Source organism: Dermacentor silvarum, chromosome 2, assembly GCF_013339745.2.
Source record: "Dermacentor silvarum isolate Dsil-2018 chromosome 2, BIME_Dsil_1.4, whole genome shotgun sequence".
NCBI lineage: Eukaryota > Metazoa > Arthropoda > Arachnida > Ixodida > Ixodidae > Dermacentor > Dermacentor silvarum.
Genome location: NC_051155.1, coordinates 99,061,697 through 99,077,336, shown reverse-complemented (window position 1 = coordinate 99,077,336; position 15,640 = coordinate 99,061,697). Strand labels below are relative to the sequence as shown.

At 46.2% G+C, this 15,640-nt stretch overlaps 1 long non-coding RNA gene across 1 annotated transcript; it reads left to right on the top strand.

Moving 5' to 3' along the window:
• The first annotated feature begins 6,370 nt into the window (after positions 1-6,370).
• On the top strand, positions 6,371-10,575 carry LOC125943108 (uncharacterized). The gene is made up of 3 exons (XR_007465563.1): positions 6,371-6,485; positions 7,430-7,550; positions 10,332-10,575. It is a non-coding gene; the product is annotated as an uncharacterized LOC125943108 (long non-coding RNA).
• The last annotated feature ends 5,065 nt before the right edge of the window (positions 10,576-15,640 follow it).

Below are 15,640 nucleotides of genomic sequence, written 5' to 3'. Positions count from 1 at the left end.
TTCGCAGAACATCTTGTGCATTGGCGCACAGTGTTGCAGCGCATGCGTCACGCAGGCCTAAAGATTGACCCTGGAAAAATTCACCTTGGGGCAGAAAAAATCTATCTTTTGGTGTTCGTTATAGACAATGGGGGCACGCTGAAGCCAAATCCAGATAAGCTGCGAGCCCATCCTACTCCATCGCTTCGAGCAATCACCGAGTACCTACCTCCGAACAACGCGAAAGGGTTGTTTACCGACAGTTCATTCCGCACTGCGCAGAAATCTTCCGACCGCTGAATCAGCTTCTCTACAAAGGTGAAAAATGGCGATGGGAAAGTAAGCAGCAAGATGCATTCGATGCGCTCTCGAAAACAATTGGTTATAACAGCTAAAATGCCTTCATTCAGCTGTCTGGTCTTAGAGAACCTTTTCTTTTGCAGACTGATGCCACTGAATACGGTCTTGGAGCAGTACTTTTGCATGAATGCGCAGATGCTCCGCGCCCAATGGCTTTGTGAGCCACACTCTCAGTGGTTCCGAACGATATTATTCGGTAACCGAGATTTCTATAGGTACAGTTATTATGTAATTCTATAGTATTGCACTGAAGCAGTTTGACATGATTTTAGGTGGCACTCGTTTTGTGATACGAACTGATCATCATCATCATCAGCCTATATTTTATGTCCACTGCAGGACGAAGGCCTCTCCCTGCCATCTCCAATTACCCCTGTCTTGCGCTAGCGTATTCCAACTTGTGCCTGCAAATTTCCTAACTTCATCATCCCATCTAGTTTTCTGCCGACCTCGACTGCGGTTCTCTTCTCTTGGTATCCATTCCGTAACTCTAATGGTGCACTGGTTATCCATCCTACGCATTACATGACCTGCTCAGCTCCATTTCTTCCGCTTAATGTCAACTAGAATATCGGCTATCCCCGTTTGTTCTCTGATCCACTCCGCTCTTTCCTGTCTCTTAACGTTAGTCCTAAGATTTTTTGTTCCATCGCTCTTTGTGCGGTCCTTAACTTGTTCTCGAGCTTCATTGTTAACCTTCTTCTTTGTAAGATATTCACGTATGCCTCCTGTACTCCATGATTATGCAATGCCTCTATGACTGCTGGCATCTCTACTGAATCAAATGCCTTTTCATAATGTATGAAAGCCATATAGAGAGGCTGATTGTACTCCACAGATTTCTCGATTACAAACTGATCACCAGGCTTTATCTCCACCTAAACACCTGAAAAGTCCCCCTGGAAGACTAGGGTGACGGGCTCTGACATTGCAGCACTATGGCTATACCATTGAGTATAAATTGGGCTGTACAAATACCATCACTAACGCGCTTACTCGTGCGCTAGTGTCTTCTGAATACCTCGTAGAACCTGAACAAATCTTGACGGTAACCACAGCACACGTGAACAGTGATTCACGCTGGGGCAGGCTAACTACTAAACACGCGTTGTTTTGTAGCACAGCAGGACGACGGGTTCTGCCGTAAGGTGCCCGCAAAGCTGGCAGAACGTAGACCAGTACGCACAGCAAGCGGCGTTGAGACCGACTGCTACACTTTCGAAGAGAGAGGCCTGCTGTTGCGTTACATCCCTCAGGTGGACGTTGAAACAAATGACTCTTCGTCTCTTGTTGTGGTACCACGGAAGCTACGTAAGTCCTCACCAGGTACTACTAAGACAGTGCAATAGCCGGCCATTCCTTGGACTAAAATATTCCTGGCTCTCCCGTAATCAAGAGCAGATGTAAGGATGAAATGGCTACCGGCAAAGCAGATTGGTTGGAGATGATACTAGCCACAGTCTCAAAATGGGTTGTATAGTGCACGCTCGCAACGGCACACCCCACCACACCACACCGCACCGCACCGCGGCACTGGTCCATTTGGACGCTGCCCAGCTAGAAGAAGAAAACCGGCTGAAAGCGGCACGACAGGCAGCGAAAAATGCCAGGGAGACAGAGCACACTGCCCGGTTAGAAGGAAAGCGCCTGAAGGAGGTGCCACGCAGCGTGGCGCCATCTCTCGAGGCGACGCAAAACCCGCGCCGCGGAACTCGCGGACTACTGGCGCTCAAAAGAGCACAGTATCAGCGCCAAAAGATGCCAGTCAAGTGTACGGGGCCCAGTATCGGCCTTTTGAATGTCGCTATTGGAAATGACAAACAAAACTTCAGCGTTCTAAAAGTTAGAGCTTGAGTGATATTGTGAAGATACATTAGGAAGAACTCAAAAGCAATATTTTTTGTAACTTGTTGGGGCATTAACTAGCGTATGTAATGCGGTCCTGTACATGCAACGTGTTGGGCGCCAGAGACCAAAACTTCTTAACTTTTGACTGGTTGCCCGGATGATCTTGTTTTGTTCTCGCAACGATGCCGAGATAACGGCTCTGACTTTTGGCTCAGAGTCACTTGAAGGTCGCCGACAACGGAAGCTAAAAGCAGTTCATGCTTAATAATACTTCAAAAAAGAATGTGTCGTTCACTCACGTGGCACGTAATGAAGCAAGACGTACTCCTCTACGCTCGGTCGTGTCTGGTCTGACAGAAAACTAAGCCGCGCGGCAGGCTTCCGTTCGGCACAATTAAGTCCATTCAAAGCGCATCACCATGGCGGATTGTAGCATGCGACGTCATGGGCCCGTCCCTGTGTGCGCGCGCGCTGTAACCAGTTCTTGTTGGTAGTGACAGACCACTTTACGAAGTGGTTAGAATTGTTTCCCTTGCCCAAAATACGATGAGATTATAAGGCACGCAGTAGTGGAGGACTCAGGATTAATTTGGACCACCTGCGGTTCTTCAACGCGCACCCAGAGCATGGTAGGGGACGTTCTTGCATTTCGCCCCCATCGAAATGAGGGCCGCCGCGGCCATCGATTCGATCCCGCGACCTCGTGCTTATAGTGGCGCGACGACAAAGCCACCAGGCAACGAAGGCGGGCTGCTTGCATTTCTATCGACGCATAAGCTGCAACTGCCTTTCACGATAAGAACGTACCACTAAATGGAGTAACCGAAGCGGTAACCCAGTTCCTATGGCGTTGAGCCACAGAACTCGAGATCGGATGTTCGGTCCCGGCCGCGGAGGCTGCATTTCGATTGCGGTGGTATGCAAGAATGCTTGTGCACGCGCATTGGGAGCAGAACCCCAGGTGGACAAAATTAATCCGGAGCCCCCGACTGCGGTGTTCCTCGTAACCAGACCGCGGTTGTGGCACGAAATAGCCGAGAATTTAATTATATTTAAAATAATTGAATCCAGGTGGCACACCGACGCGTGAACTGATCAACCTCGAGAATGAATAAAACATTTATTGCAAAATTTCATGACGCATTAGGTATTGTCGGAGAGGGTCCGGTCGGTCCCTATTCCGGGACGCCGTTGGACAGAGCTGCCACACGCGCCCTGTTCCACCAGGCTCCGCTAGTCCCCGAGAGCTGGACCGGACAAAGCGTCCTCCCACCTCTTTCGCGTCGGCTGCGTAATTTGTGCGATGCTGCCGTTAGCTTGGTAGGACTACAGTGCCTAGAATATATTCTAGGCACTGTATTATAGACCAACCCATGTGGTAAAGGTCCGCCCGCCCGCCACAGAATTTACATGCAGCGTTAAATTTCTCGGGATCTATATTGGCCAGCACGACCGGGCTGCCGTACGACATAGTTTGGAGCCTGCACAGACGAGGATCTGCTTTAGTAAGTCCTTCAGCGGGATGAGGTAGAGTTCGTCTGCGCAGGCGATATAGACGCAATATATATGCGTATGTTGTAATCGGTGTTGGTAACTGAGAGCCGCGGTCTGAGGGGTCGGTAGAAAGAGCCCGGGGAAGGAATGCTTAGGGCGGAGTTGTGTGCCAACTCGCTTCTAGCTACCCCCAGACGACCCGGACCCCGATGAGCTGTTTTCTCGTGGCTCGTGTTCGTGCCTGCCTAGGATGGCGTGAGCTAGAGGGGCAATTTGTGCTCTCATGTATCTCTGCTACGGACTATAAACTTACCGACTCTAAGGTAGCATATAGGAACTACATGTTGCTGCAAGGACCATCGCGGTTTCTTCTACAATCGATGCGTCCGAGCATCTTACTGATAACCCGTCAACTACCTGATTTTGGTGGATGACTGCTACAGTGGAAATCTCTTCCACTGGGGCCGAAGCGCTGCTGTAGCGTTCATTCAGGGCTCGGGCTGCTTTTCTTCCTTGGGGTAATCTGGGTGCATGTTACGGGGTAAAGGTAATTTCAGGAAACAGCACCGAAGCTGGCGTTTTCCAAGCGGTATTTAGGAACCACATTCTCACCAGCATCGATGGAACTATCGGCTGTTTCTGCACGTGCTTCTGCATGTCACCCCAACAATATTTTGCACCTCCGACATGAGCTACCCACGTTTTTTATTCATCCTACTTTTTCGCGAGGGAGGTCCAACATTCAACATTTACTGCACGGAGACATTAGAACACTAGGAATTGGAATACAAACTAACCCTGAAACACAGAAAGCCATTGCGACATATGGTAGACAAAGTGCCTTGTTTCGAGCAGTGTAGAAGGCGTCGACCAGCCCGCGCGAGAGCGGCGGAACTGAACATGCACCTGAGTCTGCATAAAGCGGGAGATCAAAGACTGAGATGAAGATGTGCCTCTGCCAACAATCCGGGAACCCACATTCCTTTCTCACCTAATCCCCAAGAGCAGCCTACAGCCGTCCCCTTCCTTAAAATAACGACTTCATTCATTCATCCTACTAGATTTTCTTGCTGCTAAGCGCGCTCAAGTCTGAATCAAATGTGCAGTTCTATTCTCCCTTCCGCAATACAAATAATTTCCAATGCAAATTCAGCTTGTTGACTGATTTAACCGTACTCGCACACTGTTGGAGCTCCATTTTTTTTTCATGTTTACAGATACATTATTTTGTTTAATTATGAGAGAGAAAAGAGAAGAGGTGCGCGAATATTGCAAAGTTTCGAATAACGATTCGCACATTCTCCTGTTCGATTCAGTCCTCGAATCGAACAGTCACTGTTTGATGCGGTCGCCAAATCGAATAGTACCTATTCAAGAATATGGATACTTTTCGACTAGTTTTTTGTACTTCAGGTGGTCGAGTGTGCATGATCAAACATGAAATTTAAGCAATAAATACCATAACTTTCATCCAATCAACAGCGCACATAAAGCACGACAAAGGCTGCGTTACTCAGACAGCCAGACTTTTCCAGCTAAACACGGTCCGACGAAATATATTATTGCTTAGACAGGCGCATTCGGCAGTGGGTATTCTCTCTCGTCAGATTAAATATGAATATGTTTCATTGCATCATATTTGATACAATAGCGGCACCATCTTCCGCGATCATATGTGCATAAAAAAAGACCGCTGTCCTTTTTTTCTTTTTTGCTCGGCATTGTCGCATTTGGATGGTGCGTGTCATTTCGTCGCCAATCTATACACAGCTAATAAATGACCAACAAGGCTGCCTTTCTAAACTTTATAGGAAAATGCACGACCGCCCATGATCCGAAGAGCTCTGACTTTGAGAAGAAGACGGTTTATTTACTCCTAATGCACCCTTCTGCTTTAATAAAGAATTATTTTAATGTGTAGCGTAATAGACAGACTCTTTCTATTGTTTCGAATACCGGGATGTGAAAATTGTTTGAGATTAGGGGTAAGAAATGGGTGTACATTATTCGAAAACTATACGAAAAATGTTCGATATTCGGTTCCAATCACGTCTGGCGCTTTTCAATTTGTAGTTGATTTGGTCTCAAAAATAACTATTAGCACACATTTAGAAAATGCGCATCCAGCGGGAAGAGCAGAATGAAGCCACTAAGGCACCCCATAGGGCCTCCTCAGAAACATAAGCAACATAGAGAGAGGCGTAACGCATAGAACGTTGGAAATACGCGGTAGTCCTACCAAGAACATTGTTTTCATCGTGTAATACGAAGATGTCGCCGTTAGTATACGAATAGACAGCTGCCAGAATCAGTTGCTAGCTCAATATTATGACCCGTGATTCACTTCTCCTCGAGCCTTTGAAAAGGGCGCGCATGCCTAGAAGCCGTTGTAAATAGTTTCGCTACCTTCTAATAGAGGGCGCTAAGAGTCCATTCCAACTCAGCCGCAGCCGCAATAGCAGCTGCAGTCGTCCACGTGCACCCACGTGTTTACACGGGTGGAATAGGAACCTGAACGTCGCCCCCGAGGGCTCCGATGTCGCTGCGCATGCGTGAGCTGAGAGAAGGTGAGAAAGGAGAACAACTCTTCTTTGCCGGATGTGACGTCACATTATTGTTTGTTTTTTGCTTTTGAAATAGCTACTCTCGAACTCAGACACTATGGTTCGCGCCTCGTAAGCGCGCGCATTGTGAGCATTCAAGTTTCGTTTTTTGCACTTGCTTAGTAGCTGAAATTGCGGACATTGCAGGGTTGGGCTTGATGACATTTGTTGCTCAGCTGCCGCGACACATTTGGAGCAAAGGTGAGTGTCGTGCGATTGCCCGTTCTCTAGCTGACACTTGTAAAAACAACCGGTTGCGCATTTGAGCTGTGGCCGATGTGATCTCGAAATTCGAAGGAGCACGAAACGGTTGTCGCAGGTCTCGTAGTGATCGCAGGATAATTTATTCGTTCGTGCCTTCAACAAGTACTATCACAGTTCCTACGCGTTACCCCGATGTAAAACGAACGGCGGAAGCGTTCACGCGCCGGAAAATGCATGCACTCAACTAGCTCTATCGGTGAATGCCGTCCTTTGGTATATATCTCGTGCGTAGGTCTTTGTTTCTCCATCTCTATGGGATGACTACGCTATGCGCCTCTTATTTACCCATGCAATTCAATTACCTTGCTGCTGCATTCAATTACCTTGCTCGCTGCTTGCGCTGACCGCGGTAGGTGCGTCAGAGGCTTTCATTTGTTGCAGTGAGATAAAGAAAGCGTATTTCTTTCACTTACAGCTTCTTAGCAACTCTTTTGAGAGCCGTGGAGTTAAATCGTGCAATGTGTACGTTGTGAGCAAGCTGTTAACCAAACCCGCTTTACTGCTGCTGTCGCTTTTACGGGCACCTTCAAAATTAAACATATATGAGTGTATGAATTCAGCTCACCTTTCTATACACATCCGTTGCTTTCGTTGTTCGTAGATCATGTGCGTACCTTTGCAACCGTAATCGACATTGTAAAAACAGCAGGAAGGCAGATGACACAAATACTGTGTCCGCCTTAATTGTTGTCTGTGCTGTTTTTATAATGTAAACAACTCCACACACTTGCTGTTTACACCAAAACAATCTTGATATTTTTTTTTTCTTGTAGGAGGATTTGCTTCTAACTGCGGCAGTGACGTTGTGTACTGTCCTCAGGAACGCTTGCGGTGTGCACATTTGTCTAATTTGTTTCACTGTGATGCTGCTGTCTTTACAGCTTCTGCTTATTTCCTTTGGCCGCACCTTATATTTGTTGTCTTTGTCAACATCTGACCTGTTTCTGCCTCGTTGAAAGCAAGTGGCCACAAGTACTGCTTAGTTTGCTCAGTCTAAACCTGGTATGTGTATCTATTTTCTAAGGGCATGCTTCTGCTCCTTTAAAGGTTGCTTTAACTAATAGTGGTTTGAGTCATTGTGTATGACACCAGATAATTATTGTTCTAAAATGGTGGCAAAGCTTGTCCGTGCACAGATTTAAAGTATGGAGATGCTAAACATTAAAATGTTCCAAGTTGCCACAAAGTATTACACGCATTTAAATTTGCAGTCGCAAAAGACGTACTAAAAGTATAATCCACAAAATTTGCTTCGAGGTGTCTTGAGACAATGAATTGTAGAGAAAGAATTCTATCGTGAGTTGCCAATGCTTGTCGTGAGCTCTAGCCCATTTTTCTATGCAGCCACTGTTGCTTCGTTGTCTGTGCTTGTTACTAACAAGAAATTGAGCTCCGTGGTTCCCCTGATTTTTGTAGCTCATAAAATGCAAATGTCTCGACATTGGCAGCCTTAGTGCCTCAAGGTAGAACACGAGTGTTCATTGGCCAGTTGCCTGCTTTTAAGATAATGTTGTATTTATTGTCAGGGGTTTAAAGGATACTTCACATCTGCCATCATGGCTGTTAGTTCTGCTGTCTAGCACTTCCAGGACAAAGTTTGGTACGCATGTGAAACTATCCAAGAAAATGGACATTGGGACAACTGCTGATGTAGCTCACTTGGTAGAGCATCGCAAGCGCAAAGCAGAAAATGTTGGTTAAACTCCAACCGGCAGCAAGTTGTCTCTTAATGCAAAGCATTATCATGATCTATTTTCGAATTTCTTAGTACACCTGCCCAGGTAGCTTCATTAATAATTAGTAATGCTCCTGATGGTGGGTATTGAACGCGAGTCCCTAGTGCAGCAGCCCAATTATTTGCCCATTAGGCTACAGATGCATGCATAGCTCGCCAGATTAACCGCACTGGTTCTCTCGTAGCAGCTAATGCTTTCAGGTGTTATGTGACACTCGGAGAGTTTGGGATTCACCCATTTCAGCTCATATGCAACATATAAAGCAGGTGTTGTGTTTGCTTTGGTGACGCATTGTGCGTGCAATTGCTTTTGGTTTGTATTTGGTATTTGTATTTGGGTATTTTGGTGTATTGTGCTTTGTATTCGATACTGTGCCCAAAGAAAAAAAACATTTGTAAGCAGGTGCTCGAGTGACGTCAAGCTCACTCTCCCTCATTCTCTCTTGCAGGTAGTGCATCCAGTTTAGCGCCGTGCCCATGTGTGGGGCATTTCCTTGTTCTTATTGTGCTGATGTGTCGTGTTGTACATAGGAGGAAAGCCGGCCCTCCACAATATGGTTGTCAGTGTTGCTGAATACAACACAGTCTTGCTGCCTTGACACGCCACATCATTTGACATCTTGGGGTGAGGTGGCATCTTGCTGCTCCTTGTGGTCAGGCATAGCCAAGACTGCAGGTAGAGTCCGCACACAAAGTTCGAGGTTGAACTATAGAACCAGCACACCCAATAAATGTGTGTGCAAATTTAGCTCTAAGCGTGATTTATGTCAGGAATAAAGATTCACAAAAGGGGCTTGGTCCATGGCCAAGCAGAGTGAGCACGAACAACAACAACCGTCTTCTTTCACATCCTTTGTTGGTGCCTGCCTTTGCCGCTACATAGTAATTAATTAGTAATTAGTTTGCTAAGCTATCCATAACTGAGAACTCGATCGAGCATAGAAAGAAACATGGCTATAGGCTCCTGTGTTTCTTATGTTTAAATCACAATTTGTAGGTATCAAACACAGCATAGCATAAATGATACATTGGGCACTGCAACCCTGTGATGTGCACATTGAGTGCCTTTTCGCGTCTTCTTCAGAGGGTACTCGAGATTTCTGGTTGGGTTGCCATAGATGTGTTAGCTCAGTGAATCTTCCTTCCAAGGCATTCAGTTTGTTAAAGTTAAGCCGCTATAGATGTGTCCTCATTGTTCAGGTTACTTCTGGCGACACGACAACGTTCTTGTGGCTATGATGTGATGCTTCATGACACACATGGTGCTCAATTCTGAATTATTGTTGGCATGCTTTTTCACAAATGGTTTTAGTAAGATGGTAAGAATGGTTTTAGTAGCACAGGCGACGCAAAATGAGCCACAGCATATGCTTTACCTCCAGCATGTTCGTGATCACCGATGGCATGTAAAACAGTGATGCAGACCAAGCATCGCAAAGAATGATTGTTGCCTTTCTTTCTTACAGGCTGCTGTGTTTCAGCTAAATCTGCTTTTCCTGTGTCCAGTGGCCTTGTCGCTCAATTAGTGCTTGCCAATTTCCATTACACTGCAACCCACTAAAAATATGAAATTTTAGAATATGATGCCTCCCCTCTCTTCCCTTGTCCTTCTGACCTTTCACTCTGCTGCAAGCTTTTAGATTTCAATGCTTAAATGATTAATACAAACATTGATGCTACCATATTATTTGATGGCTATCATGATGGCAATAATTTAGGTTAACCTGAAACTAAATGAGAAAAATTAAAATAGGCATGTGTGAGTAGGACTGACTGTTCCTGGTTTCTGGCTCTATGCTAAATTTGAGGTCTTTGCCTCAAGGAAATGGGTCTTGGATTCTCAGACCCTTTTTGTGATCCTGTGACTGTATCAGACCTGATATACAATCCCGGAAGTTTTACAAAAAGGAGCACCTTTCTTTTGGGGAACTGCTTTTTATCACAAGTGTGCTAGATAGCGCCAGTTATGCTATGAGCAGGCACAACTGCAGGTACAAACTATAGTATGTAGTTTAAAATAATTTCACATCTATTTGTGAACTTCCCAGGCCACTTCACAACTGCAAGCTGAATCTGATGTAGGCAGTGTCAGGGTCATGGCCCATATTTTAGTGAACGCCAAGAATGCGTCCTGTGACTGAAGTTTGAGCATTTGAGCCCACCTTTTGGAAGTGCTTTTTATGTGCACTCAGTAAGTGACAGTTATCCATGCTTCTTGACATGATTTTAAGTGATCCTAGAGGCAACACTTATTGATCTGCATTATGCAAATGTTTTTATATTTTCACTAATATACTGTGATCACTATTACTACGCACTGTTTAAAAGGTGTTGAATATAAAAAGCTACTTATTTGCCCTAATATAATGTAGAAATCACGTGGAAATAATGTAGGATCACGTGGAGCAGAGGTAGAATACTCGGCTTCAAATCTGAAGGTCGTAAGTTCGAATCCTACTCCAGTCCACCACATTTTTAGGCATGGAGTGGTGCCTGACACCGGCAAGAAAAAAAATATATCGCCGAGACCTAGTGGGGCTATACTAGTTCAGGTGCAACCAAACTAGGAAGGCCCACTAAGCTTCATCAAAGTCACTCCCTCACCAGAGCAGGAATTGGCCTCCCTGGTGCAGTATTCGGCCACTACCTCCCTCATGACTCCGACAATTAACCCATGGCCCTCAGTTCCCAGTGGCTGCGGAGCACCCGACCAAGGCGGCGGTCAGACCTGCTACGCGGCAGAGGGTGCTAAGAATCTCTGGGTCAAGACGCCAATGGAAACTGAACCTGGCAACGTTCAACATGCGTACCCTATCGAGTGAGGCTAGCTTAGCAGGACTATTTGAAGAATTATCAGGCATTTCCTGGGATATTATTGGCCTTAGTGAGGTTAGAAGAACTGGTGAGGCTTACACAGTGCTGACTAACGGCCACGTCCTCTGCTACAGAGGTCTTCCAGATAAGAAAGAATCCGGGGTAGGATTTCCAGTGCATAACAACATAGCGGGCAACATTGATGAACTCTACAGCATTAATGAGAGGGTAGCAGTCGTCGTAATAAAGCTGAATAGGAGGTACAAAATGAAGGTAGTAGAAGCCTATGCCCCAACCTCTAGTCACGATGATGAAGAAATAGAACAGTTTTATGAAGATGTTGAACTAGCAATGAGAAAGGTGCAAACTCAGTATGCTTTAGTCATGGGCGACTTCAATGCAAAAGTGGGGAAAAAGCAGGTTGGTGAGCAAGCAATTGGCAACTATGGCATCGATTCTAGGAATGCAAGAGGATAGGTGTCAGTAGAATTTGCGGAAAGGAATAGGCTCCGAATAATGAATACCTTCTTCAGGAAGCGCAGCAACAGGAAGTGGACATGGAAAAGCCCTAATGGAGAAACAAGGAATGAAATAGATTTCATACTCTCTGCCGATCCAAGCATAGTGCAGGATGTAGAAGTGTTAGGTAAGGTTAAGTGCAGTGACCATAGGTTAGTGAGGTCTAGGATTTCTCTCAATTTGAAGAGAGAGAGAGTGAAATTAGTCAAGAGGAAACAGGCCAACCTAGAGGCAGTAAGGGTAAAAGCAGACCAATTCAGGCTGGTGCTTGCAAACAAATATACAGCTTTAGCAAAGGAAGATAAAGACAACATAGAGGTAATGAATGAAACTGTAACTAGGTTGATTTCAGAAGCAGCAGTTGAAGTGGGAGGTAGGGCACCAAGGCAACCAGTAGGTAAGCTCTCCCAAGAAACAAAGGACCTAATAAAGAAACGACAGAAGATGAAAATGTCCAACTCAAGAGATCAGATAGAATTCGCTGAACTGTCAAAACTAATCAACAAGAAAAAAGTAAGGGATATTCGAAATTATAACGTGGGAAAGATTGAGGAAGCCGTAAAATATGGACGCAGCATTAAATCAATAAGAAAAAAGCTTGGCATAGGACAAGGCAAGATGTATGCACTGAAAGATAAGCATGGTAATATCATCAGCAATTTCGATGACATAGTAAAAGCAGCGGAAGAATTCTATACTGACCTGTACAGTGCCCAAAACAGCCAAGCTACTTTCATTCAAAATAGTGATGAACCGGATACAGAGGCTCCTTCTATAACTAGCGCTGAAGTTAGAAGGGCCTTGAAAGACATGACCAGGGGAAAAGCTGCTGGAGAAGATGAAATAACAGTAGATTTAATCAAAGATGGAGGAGATATCATGCTTGAAAAGCTTGCGGCCCTTTATACGCAATGCCTCACTTCAAGTGTACCTGAGAGCTGGAAGAACGCCAACATTATACTTATCCATAAGAAGGGAGACGTTAAAGAACTGAAGAATTATAGACCCATTAGCTTGCTTTCAGTATTGTATAAAATATTCACCAAGATAATTTCCAATAGAATCAGGGCAACACTTGACTTCAGCCAACCAAGAGAACAGGCTGGCTTCAGGAAGGGATATTCTACGATGTATCATATCCATGTCATAAATCAGGTAATTGAGAAATCTGCGGAGTACAATCAACCTCTCTACATGGCTTTCATAGATTATGAAAAGGCATTTGATTCAGTAGAGATACCAGCAGTCATGGAGGCATTGCATAATCAAGGAGTACAGGAGGCATACGTGAATATCTTAGCAAACATCTACAAGGATTCCACAGCTACCTTGGTTCTCCACAAGAAAAGTAGAAAGTTACCTATCAAGAAAGGGGTCAGGCAAGGAGACAATCTCTCCAATGCTATTCACTGCATGCTTAGAAGAAGTATTCAAGCTCTTAGACTGGGAAGGCTTAGGAGTAAGGATCAACGGCGAATATCTCAGCAACCTTCGGTTTGCAGATGACATTGTCCTATTCAGCAACAATGGAGACGAATTACAACAAATGATTGAGGACCTTAATCGAGAAAGCGTAAGAATTGGGTTGAAGATGAATATGCAGAAGACAAAAACAATGCTCAATAGCCTGGCAAGGGAACAAGAATTCAGGATCGCCAGTCAGCCTCTAGAGTCTGTAAAGTAGTACGTTTATCTAGGTCAATTACTCACGCGATCGTAGGTCCGGGAAACTCCAAGGTGACCAGCAGTCGGGGCGTCATGTAGCTGGCCGAGAACGCTCAAGCGCAGATGCGTAGGAACGACGAGCAACAGTTCGCGTCCGTCCGGGTGGACGTTGTAGCGATATAACGTGTCATCTTTAAGCACGAAGAGGCGAAGGGAAGGATCGGGCGCTGCGGAATCCAGCTTCTGAATAAGCTCACTTAAAATGGGATCACGGCGCTGTTCATCACGGATGTGGCTTAAAGCAGAGAGAGTACACATGCAGGTGTGTCATTGGAGGCTTCAGGCGGATCCACGGGATTGCGAGACAAACAGTCAGCATCCCGGTGCAATCGGCCAGATTTATAAGAAAAAGAGTAAGTGTATTCTTGGAGCCGGAGTGCCCAGCGACCAAGACGCCCATTGGGATCCTTAAGCGACGAAAGCCAGCAAAGTGCGTGGTGATCGGTAGTGACAGTGAAATGCTGGCCATGTAAATAGGGGCGGAATTTGCCCACCGCCCAAATGAGAGCAAGACACTCCCGTTCTGTAATATAGTAGTTCTGTTCGGCTAAGGAAAGGAGACGGCTAGCATAGGCGACAACACGGGCATGCCCATTCTGATGCTGGACTAAAACAGCGCCGATTCCGTAGCCGCTGGCATTGGTGCGGAGTTCTGTTGGAGCGGAGCTGTCGAAATGAGCCAGGACTGGTGGTGTAGTGAGCGACGTGATGAGGGTAGAGAAGGCGGCAGCCTGTGCAGCACCCCAAAAAAACATGACGCCTTTCTTCAGTAAGTTTGTGAGAGGGCGTGCAATTTCCGCGAAATTCTTCACAAAACTACGGAAGTAGGAGCACAGTCCCAGAAAGCTACGAACTTCCTTTGTGCAAGTCGGAACGGGGAACTGCTGCACAGCTCGAACTTTGTCAGGGTCGGGGCGAACACCGGTTGAGTCGACGAGATGACCGAGCATGATAAGTTGCTGACGTCCGAAGTGGCACTTAGATGAATTAAGTTGCAGGCTGGCTTTGCGAAAAACAGAAAGGATAGAAGAATGTCGGTCGAGATGTGTTTCAAAGTTCGGTGAAAATACAATGACGTCATCAAGATAACAGAGGCAAATGGACCATTTAAAACCGTGGGTGTCGATCATGCGTTCGAAGGTGGCCGGGGCGTTGCATAAGCCGAAAGGCATGACTTTAAACTGATAAAGGCCGTCAGGGGTAACAAAAGCGGTCTTCTCACGGTCCATGTCATCAACGGCGATCTGCCAGTACCCTGACCGAAGGTCGATTGAAGAAAAATACTTGGCGCCGTGAAGACAATCCAGGGCGTCGTCTATGCGTGGGAGCGGGTACACGTCTTTTTTGGTGATCTTGTTGAGATGTCGGTAGTCCACGCAAAATCGCCAACTGTCATCTTTCTTTTTAACAAGAACCACAGGAGAAGCCCAAGGGCTGCAGGACGGCTCGATTATATCTTTGGCAAGCATCTTGTCGACCTCCTTTTGAATGATGCGGCGCTCAGCTCGAGAGACGCGGTATGGCCGTCGGTGGATCGGATGGGCATCGCCAGTGTTTATGCGGTGTTTGACAGCGCAGGTTTGACCCAGAGGACGGTCGCAAAGGTCAAAGACGTCCCTATAAGAGAAGAGGAGTCGAAGGAGATCGTCAGCGTGATGGGGCGAAAGGTCTGGAGCAATCATTTTCTTCAGGTCGGGAGGAGACAGACCTGGCGAAGAAGACGGGATATCGGTGGTGTGCGAGCGACCAGCATCCGGAGGAGACAAGGTCGAGATAACGTAATCGTAGGATGGCATCAGCATAGCGAGTGAAATGCCTTGTGGGAGCACTTGTGAACATAGTCCGAAATTAATCACAGGAAGACAAGTAAGATTGTCCCTTATAGTTATAACAGTGTGAGGCAAACCAACACTGTGCGTCAACAGAACAGCGGTGATGGGAGCAAGCACATAAATGCCGTCGGGGACTGGTGGAGAGGGCGTCACAGCAACACAAGTCATGGCTTGCGGCGGCAAACGGACGTGCTCAGCAGAACAGAGCCGACTCTTGATTGGTCTGGGTTGATCAATTACACTTGATAGGTCAAGCTGTACAGTACCAGCGGAACAATCGATGAGGACGGAGTGGGCGGACAAAAAGTCAAGACCGAGGATGACGTCATTGGAACAGCACACGATGACGGTGAACAAAACAGAAGTTTGACGGCCGGCTACACTGACATGTGCGGTACAAAGGCCAGCTACGGGAGACGTACCACCGTCGGCCATTTGGACAACACGTGATGGGGCAGGGGTCATAA